The sequence below is a fragment of the Diabrotica virgifera genome, chromosome 4 (genome assembly GCF_917563875.1).
Source record: "Diabrotica virgifera virgifera chromosome 4, PGI_DIABVI_V3a".
NCBI classification, from domain to species: domain Eukaryota; kingdom Metazoa; phylum Arthropoda; class Insecta; order Coleoptera; family Chrysomelidae; genus Diabrotica; species Diabrotica virgifera.
The window spans coordinates 34,980,514-34,989,184 of NC_065446.1; positions in this window are offsets into that span (position 1 = coordinate 34,980,514).

The following is an 8,671-nucleotide window of genomic DNA, read 5'->3' on the forward strand; positions in this document are numbered from 1 at the left end:
ATTACGAAGAGTGGGGAAAGAAAGAGAGGTGATGTATACTATTAAAAGGAGAAAGTTAGAATATTTCGGACACATAATGAGAAACGGCACTAAATACAGATTACTGAACGTAATCCTTCAAGGTAAAGTATTCGGCAAGCGAGGAATTGGGAGAAGAAGAATATCATGGTTAAAGAACCTGAGGAAATGGTTTTTCACAACAACAACTAATCTATTTAAAGCATCAGTTAATAAAATAATTATAGCCAGAATGATCGCCAATATTCGAAACGAATAGGCAATAAAAGACGAAGACAATTTGGGACCGAATATAATCCTCTCTAAAACCTCTTTTTATTTATGAACAAATAGAATATGTACGTAATTATTAATTTTTATATACAGTGAGGATGTTTTAGTTGGAATAAATTCATTTTCTCGAGAATGGGCGACTCTGGAGACAAATCCCTAAACACGTCGATTTTTATTCTTAAGTAGTAATATTTTGGCATATATACCATACTAGTGACGGCATCCATCTGGGCGTGATCGATGATTTGTTTAACTGAGAATAGGGGTCGTGTGATATCTCATTCTAAAGGTTATTCAATGCTACATTTACAAATATAAACATTTTTTTTCTTCATGTACCATGTCCTTTCAGAACGTTGGTTACCATCATAGCTATCCTAATTTTATTCACTGCCACCCTAAATAGCATGCTTGTATCAACACCATACCAATCTCGTAAGTTCTTCAACCATGAGGTTCTTCTTCGTCCTGGACCGCGTTTGCCTGCTATTTTTCCTCGCATAATATTTTGTAGCAACCTATATTTGGGACCTCTCATTACATGTCCGAAGTACTCCAGCTTTCTCTGCTTGATGCTTTTTATGATCTCAGTAGTCTTGCTGCGACGTTCTAGTATTGTGGAGTTTCGAATCTTCTCCACCCAGGAAACTTTTAAAATTCTTCTATAGCACCACATTTCGAAAGCCTCGAGGCGATTTAGATCGATTTTATTCACAGTCCAGGACTCGACACCATAAAGTAAGACCGAGAACACGTAGCAGAGAAGCAGGCGGATCCTCAATGCCAATTTTAGGTCTCTGTTACATAACACCTTGGACATCCTTCTAAAAACGGCTCTAGCCTGCTCTATCCTAGATCTAATTTCGCCGTGACTCTCTGGGTTACAATTTATTTGCTGTCCAAGGTAAACGATTTTATCAACTTGCTCAAGTTTGGTATTATTTACATATATAGACGGTTTTACATGCTGCTGTTTACTTATTACGAGTATTTTGGTTTTCCGTATGTTCAGATCCAGACTAAGAGATTAATAGAATTCATTAATAGAATTAGAGAATTTCAGATTAATATTCAAAGATTAATAGAATCAAGCAGAAATGTGAAGAGACAATGGGAAACAAACAATTCGGTTTCAGAGAAGGATTGGGAACAAGGGAAGCTTTGTTCTCAATGTTAACATTACTTCAACAATCATGGGAAGTACAGAAACCAATTTACGTCTGCTTTATAGATTTTGAGAAGGCGTTTGATAGAGTTCAACATAATAGGTTGTTTGAATATCTAGAAATGATTGGAATAGACGATAAAGATCTGAGACTTTTACAACATCTATATTGGTATCAAGAAGCTTCTATTCTGGTAGACGGCAAAGAAACAGACAAAATTTGCATTCAAAGAGGTGTCAGACAGGGTTGTGTGTTATCTCCAACCTTGTTTAACGTATACTCAGAAATAATTTTTAATGAAGCCTTGGAAGGACAATGTGGAGTTCGAATCGTGGGAGAAACTATTAACAACATCAGATATGCAGACGACACCGCGATCATGGCTGAAAATATCGAAGATCTTCAATTCCTTATAGATCGAGTCACTAGAGAATGCTCCAATAACGGACTTAACATAAATGCAACAAAGACAAAGTTACTTGTGGTTAGTAAACAAGACGTCGGCCCTATGCAACTAATTGTCAATGATGAATCAATAACAAAAGTTAACCATTTTAAATACTTAGGATGTTGGATAAACGAGACACTAAATCCGGATGAAGAAATTAAAACTCGTATAGAAATTGCAAGAGGAGCATTTATGAAACTTAGATCTATTCTGAGCAACTCTCAGCTGAACTTACAACTAAGAATCAAGTTCCTAAAATGTTATGTGTATCCTGTATTACTATGTGGATGTGAAACCTGGATCATGAAGGTTAACATGATGAACAAATTAGAAGCCTTTGAGATGTGGTCGTATCGTAGAATGCTCAGAATATCTTGGGTTCAACGCATTTCAAACAGAGAAGTCTTAAACAGAGTAGGTCAAGGCGAAGGTGACTTAAGGAGGGGGTATGGTTTGAAATCAACATATCAAGCACATTTTTGTGAATTTTTTTCGAAGCTATGGTAGAATTATTTTATTTTTAAATTAAATAAGCATATTAAGTACAATTCAAAGAATATGTTAGAAAAAAATTCAATCCAAAATATTGAAAAATAATCCATTGGTGACAAATTTTGACAGGCAGCTCACAAAAAATAGATTTTGCGGTGGACATCAAAACTCGACACTCGATCATACGAAACAAAAAATTCAAAAACATTTTATTAGCTTATGAGTTTCACGAGGTCAGAACATCGAGTTTTTTTATTTTTAATGATTTTTGAATTTTTGGTATCACTCAGAAATCAAAAAAATTAAATTTTTGGTAAAAATTTTGTGAAAATCAACAGATTTATTATTGTTGAACAAAAAATAAGCAAAAAAAGAAAAATATCTCGACGTTGTTACCTCATGAAATGTCTAAAGAAAATCTGTGCAAAATATCAGGTAGATCGGCCTAGTAGTTTTTCAGTTACAATGTCCACCGCATTTGAAAAAGCAGTTTTGAGAAAAATGCGTTTAAGGTTTTGACAACTGCATCTTCATCTTCTTATTTGTCTGCCAAATCGTAAAGTGATGCACATTGGAATATGTTTTTTGAATCCAGGAATAATCTAAAAAAGAGAAGGCGAACAGTTGTTTAACGTTTCTCACTACGCTCAAGCGTGCTGGCGCGAAGTCGCGGCAAAGCGAGTCGAAGGTAGGGATATTCAACACCCTGTATCTCTGGTAATTTTACTCCGATTATTTTGAAATTTTCAGAGTGTATTCTTGAAAGTATGCACTTTTATTTGAAATAATAAAAAAAAATTAAATATTTCAAACCATACCCCCCCCCTTAATGAAGATGATAAAAAAGAGAAAACTTGAATATCTGGGGCATATAATGAGAGGTAGCAGATACAGGATGCTGCAGTTAATACTCAATGGAAAGATCGACGGAAAAAGAGGAATTGGTCGAAAGAAATATTCATGGCTCCGAAACCTTCGTCAATGGACTGGCTTATCAGCAGATCAATTGTTACATGCCGCACAAGATCGAGAACGATATCGGCAAATTGTTATGGAAGCTACCCACGCCTAAAAATTTGGGCACGATACTTAAAGAAGAAGAAGAAGATCCAGACCTGCCTACCTACAACTCTCAACGACACTATCAAGTAGTATTTGCAGATCTTCTTGACTAGAAGCTAGAAGTAGTGTATCGTCCGCATATCGCAAATTATTTGATGACTTCACCGTTCACAAGTATTCCTTCTTGTTTTTCAGAAAGAGCTTTTCTGAAAATTCTTTCGGAGTAAACGTTGAAAAGCAGTGGTGACAAGAGGCATCCCTGTCGTACTCCTCTTTTAATATACAGGGTAACATTAACATAATTATTTATACAGGGTGACCAAAAAAATGTTTTAATTAAATTAATTGAGACAAAAAGAAGAATGTATATAATTTGTTTAATTCGAAATACATTTTACTGTTCTCCGAAAACAGGAAAAAATACTAAAAGATGACTAAAAATAATGGACAAGAAATTATACAAGAACTGCAAGAGGAATTCCAAAAATGTGGAAAACCATAATATCTAAGACCACTGTAATCAAATCAAAACCAGAAAAGGGCAAAAAATCACTTACAATACGCTATCAACCGAAGTCAGCTGAACCTTGTTTTTTTTTTCAAGGTAATTACTTCCTTGTCCTCTCTTTATCCGGGTTTGGGACTGGCAACATAATTGCTAAACTAATCAATCCACCCAGTAGTCATGTAGGTAGATATATCAAATTAATTTTATTAATTATAATCATACACATAATTTTGGGTGCATGTCAGCTGAAAGGATTGCGTGTATTCTACGGCAGAACCCATAATGAAAGAATCTAGAGTCGAAGAAATCTCTAGAGCTATCCATAAACTTAAAAATCACAAAGCCAATAACCGACACTATATTCAGAATGTTTGAAAATGGAGCAGACATTTTGGTACATGCCTTTCCATGTTCCAGAGAAAAAAAGGGTATTTGACAACCTCCTGTTAAGAGAGTGTTATAAGGGTGACTATTTTACTACTAGACTGTTTTTAACTGATAAAACGTCATAGCAACGCATCGTTTCCTACTGACAAAACTCCTTAGGCTAAGGCTCCACGGGCGACAAATTTACGCTAGCAGTAGCCGTAAAACGAACTTAAGGTTCCGCGGAACGGAATAGGAATAGCGAACTGAACCGACCACAGGACTTGTGAGTAGTCGGTTCAGTTCGGATATTCCTATTCCGTTCCGCGGAACCTTAAGTCCGTTTTACGTCTACTGCTAGCGTAAATTTGTCGCCCGTGGAGCCGTAGCCTTAGCGACGTGATTTCTCAGCGACAAAATTCACGACAGCGACAGTTTCATTCAAGTTCGTTGCCTTTTGGTAATTTTCGCTTATGAAATTTTGACAAAATCACTCGACTGACGTCTCGTGATTTAAGTCAAAATTTAATTCGCGAAAATTGCCAGGCAACAAACTTTCATACCAGTCGAAAATATTGCCGGCAAAATTTTCTCTCTTGTGATATTATATACGATAAAATGGATTGCACAAAATATACAATTATATCACTTATCAATACAGCATTACAAAATATTTCCCTAATACTACTGAAACAATCTTATTTATTTTTTTTGTTTTTTTGTTTATTTAGCGTATGGACTTTCACAGTACGATAAATACACGCAAATACTAAAATAGGATGACTGATCTCAAAATATATCGCTATACATTATTTTGTTAAATTTGTTTAATGAAAAAAATTTACAATCTTAATCATTTCAATCCTTTCATTGTGTAGGTCCGAACCTTTCACCCCAGGGGGCGTATTGTATAATCGAATTTTTGAACTGGGGTTGAGGAAACATCAGATTGACGTAAAGAGTATTACTTCATGAATAGATTTTGTTTTTGTACAGAAAGAAATTTTTGAAATAGAGATAGCTGACAAAATTTACAGTTACAGTTTTCGAGGATCAGCCTTAAGCTGCTGCATATGACACCCACATATAGATAAAAAATACTACTTGTACAAAGGGTACTGTAATTTCTTAGTCATTGATTAAGAAATTCTTCTACTGAATAATATGGTCTTTCAGGTAGGTAGGCTTTTTTCATTTTAAGGAATTTGGAGAAAGATGCAGCAGATGTAGAGGGAGATGGTTGTACAGTTTGGGGAATATAATATAGATTTCTTTACTAACTCCGAGAACGGGGTCGGTAAATAGACGTCAGAGGTAGAATTTCTCGTAAAATAGTCTTGATTTGGTCTTGCTGGAAAGACATGTAGATGTTTAAGAATTAAGCAAACAGTTTCTAAAATATATAAAGAAGGAAGAGTTAAAATTCTGTGATCTTTGAAGTAGCCTCTGCAATGTGTTATTTTTTGTAATTTGAAAATAGCGTCGAGTTGGGCAGCTTACATAACCAAACAGGCAATACCAGAACCCCAAAAAGGGAAACCATATCGAAGATGCGACTCGAACAAAAAAAAATATTTACTTTTCTTAACAAATCAATATGAAGGGATCATTTAAGGTATCTGTCTAAAAAAAATACCAAGAAATTTTACAGAACCAACGGTACTGATCTGGCTGTTATTAAGAGGTAAGGGTTGAAGAGCTCCTTTATAAGATAATGCTACTTTTTTATCTACATTAAACGAGAGCAAATTAGAGTCGCACCAGGTTTTTATTGTAAGTAGATCAGAACTTATAGTAGCATGGTATTTTATACACACACACTAGTTGTGTGAGGTATTATTTTTTAATCGCTAAGAAATATATTAATTACATGTATTAGAGTAGTAAAATTTAAGACTGTTTTTTTGCTTCTTAAAAGAATGTTTTTTCTATTCTCATACTATAATAAATTTACGTGCATAGAAATCGGCCCACTTAAAAATTTGGTATTTCCTAAACCTGTTGGCCGATTTAAGTGACTTTTTGAACGTATTATAGCCTGATTCTTTAGCAATACCACTGTAATAATATTTTTGCTAAACAGGTAAATTTTCATTGCATACCGGGTGTACCAATTAAACTGTGATTTTTTCTCAAAGTTCGCATCACCCTGTGGAATATTCTAGCATATATAAAATACTGAAATTAAAACTCAACTATAGCCTCAGGTTTTCTTAACATTTTATTTTTTGACTCATTCGTTTATGTTGGATAATAAAAAAAGTTAGGTACTTTAACAACTAGACATATTATTGACAATACACGGTGTTTATAAATAAGTGCGACAAACTTTAAGGGGTAATTCTGCATGAAAAATAATGACAGTTGGCTTGATAAACGTTTGTCCGCAAATTTTTCGTTTCCAGAGACGGGATGATGAATTTTTTCTTACAAACTGTCGATTTATTTATTGCTTTTAAACCAGTTGAGATATGCAAACAAAATTTGGTAGGTTTTAAGAGATAGTTATTGCGGATTATTTGACATAAAATTAAGAATTTAATATTCACCATTGGCGCGCATACGGGTAATATGACCGATCATATTACCCGTATGTACGCCAATGGTGAATATTAAATTCTTAATTTTATGTCAAATAATCCGCAATAACTATCTCTTAAAACCTACCAAATTTCATTTGTATATCTCAACTAGTTTTAAAGCAATAAATAAATCGTAAGATTGTAAGAAAAAATTAAACATCCCGTATCTTGGAAACGAAACATTTGCAGACATACGTTTATAAAGCCAACTGTCATTATTTTTTTACGCAGAATTACCTCTTAAAGTTTGTCGCACTTATTTAGAAACACCGTGTATTGATGAAGAACATGTCTAGTTGTTAAAGTCCCTAACTTTTTTATTATCCAACATAAACGAATTAATCAAAAAACTAAATGTTAAGAAAACCTGAGGCTATAGTTGGGTTTTAATTTCATTTTATAAATGCTAGAATGTTTTACAGGGTGATGCGAACTTTGAGAAAAAACACAGTTTGATTGGTACACCCGGTATATAATGAAAATTTACCTGTTTAGCAACAATGTTATTACAGTGATATTACTAAAGAATCAGGCTATAACATGTTCAAAAAATCACTTAAATCTGCCAACAGGTTTAAAAAATATGAGACATCAAAAATGACCAAATTTTTAAGTGGGCCGATTTCTATGCACGTAAGTTTATATCAATTATGATGTCACTACCTGTATCATAATGAACTTCATTATGATACAGATTTTCATTAAGATACAGATTTTTAACCAATAGAATCGCGATAAAGGTGGTACACGCGCAGTGACCAATGGCGAGTCAAATACATACGCTTTGACAGTTCTCAATACGTAAACAAACCGTCAAACTGACAAACTACTGAATTTATTTGTGTTACAAAATTAATAAATTTGAATGTATTTTTTGTTGTGAATGATCATAGAAAAAATAGTGTATACAACTTGCATTTAATTATCATTATGAAGCTCGTACTCTATACGAAACTCACCGCATACGGCTCGTTTCATAACCCTCATACTCGCTCCATAATGACCATAATTAAGTGCTCGTTGCATAATATACTATTATACCACTATTGATCAATATTAAAACAAGTAGATTACAGAGTTAGTTCTAGGGAAAAAATTTCAATAATTAAAAAAAAAAACTCAAACAGAAGTAAAAATTTCAAGTTGTATACTGGTATGAAATTATTTATTAAAAAACTTTATAAAATGTCGTGCAAAACGTTTTCGTTCTAATTCAGAACTTCTTCAGTGCGTTCTTAATTAGAACGAAAACGTTTTGCACGACATTTTATGAAGTTTTTTAATAAACAATTTTATACCAGTATACAACTTGAAGTTTTTACTTCTGTTTGAGTTTTTTTAAACTATGGTATACAGCCAACTGTTGAAATTTTCCCATTGATTTCAATAATTTTACTATAGTGGTGGAAACAAAGGTTGAACCTTGCAAAATGGACACAAGTCCGGTTTTATTTTTTTTCTGGTATATCAAGGGGTGCTTATTATAAGACTAACTTTTTCTGAAAAAATTTCGCCCCGGAACCTCCCTTTTCACCCCTTTAAAGGGGGTAATTTGTGGTTTTTGCGGAACGTAACCCTTCCTGTAACTTTTACAAAAAATTTCTTCTATAGAAATATGAAGAGGACTATATTTTCTACGATTTATTTCCAACACCATCTCTCTATCATCCACCGTTTAGCAGGGGTGGCGCCCTAAATTTGACAAGTTTTTAAAAAAGATGTTTTTAAAAAATATATATTTTTCCCTAACTGTAAC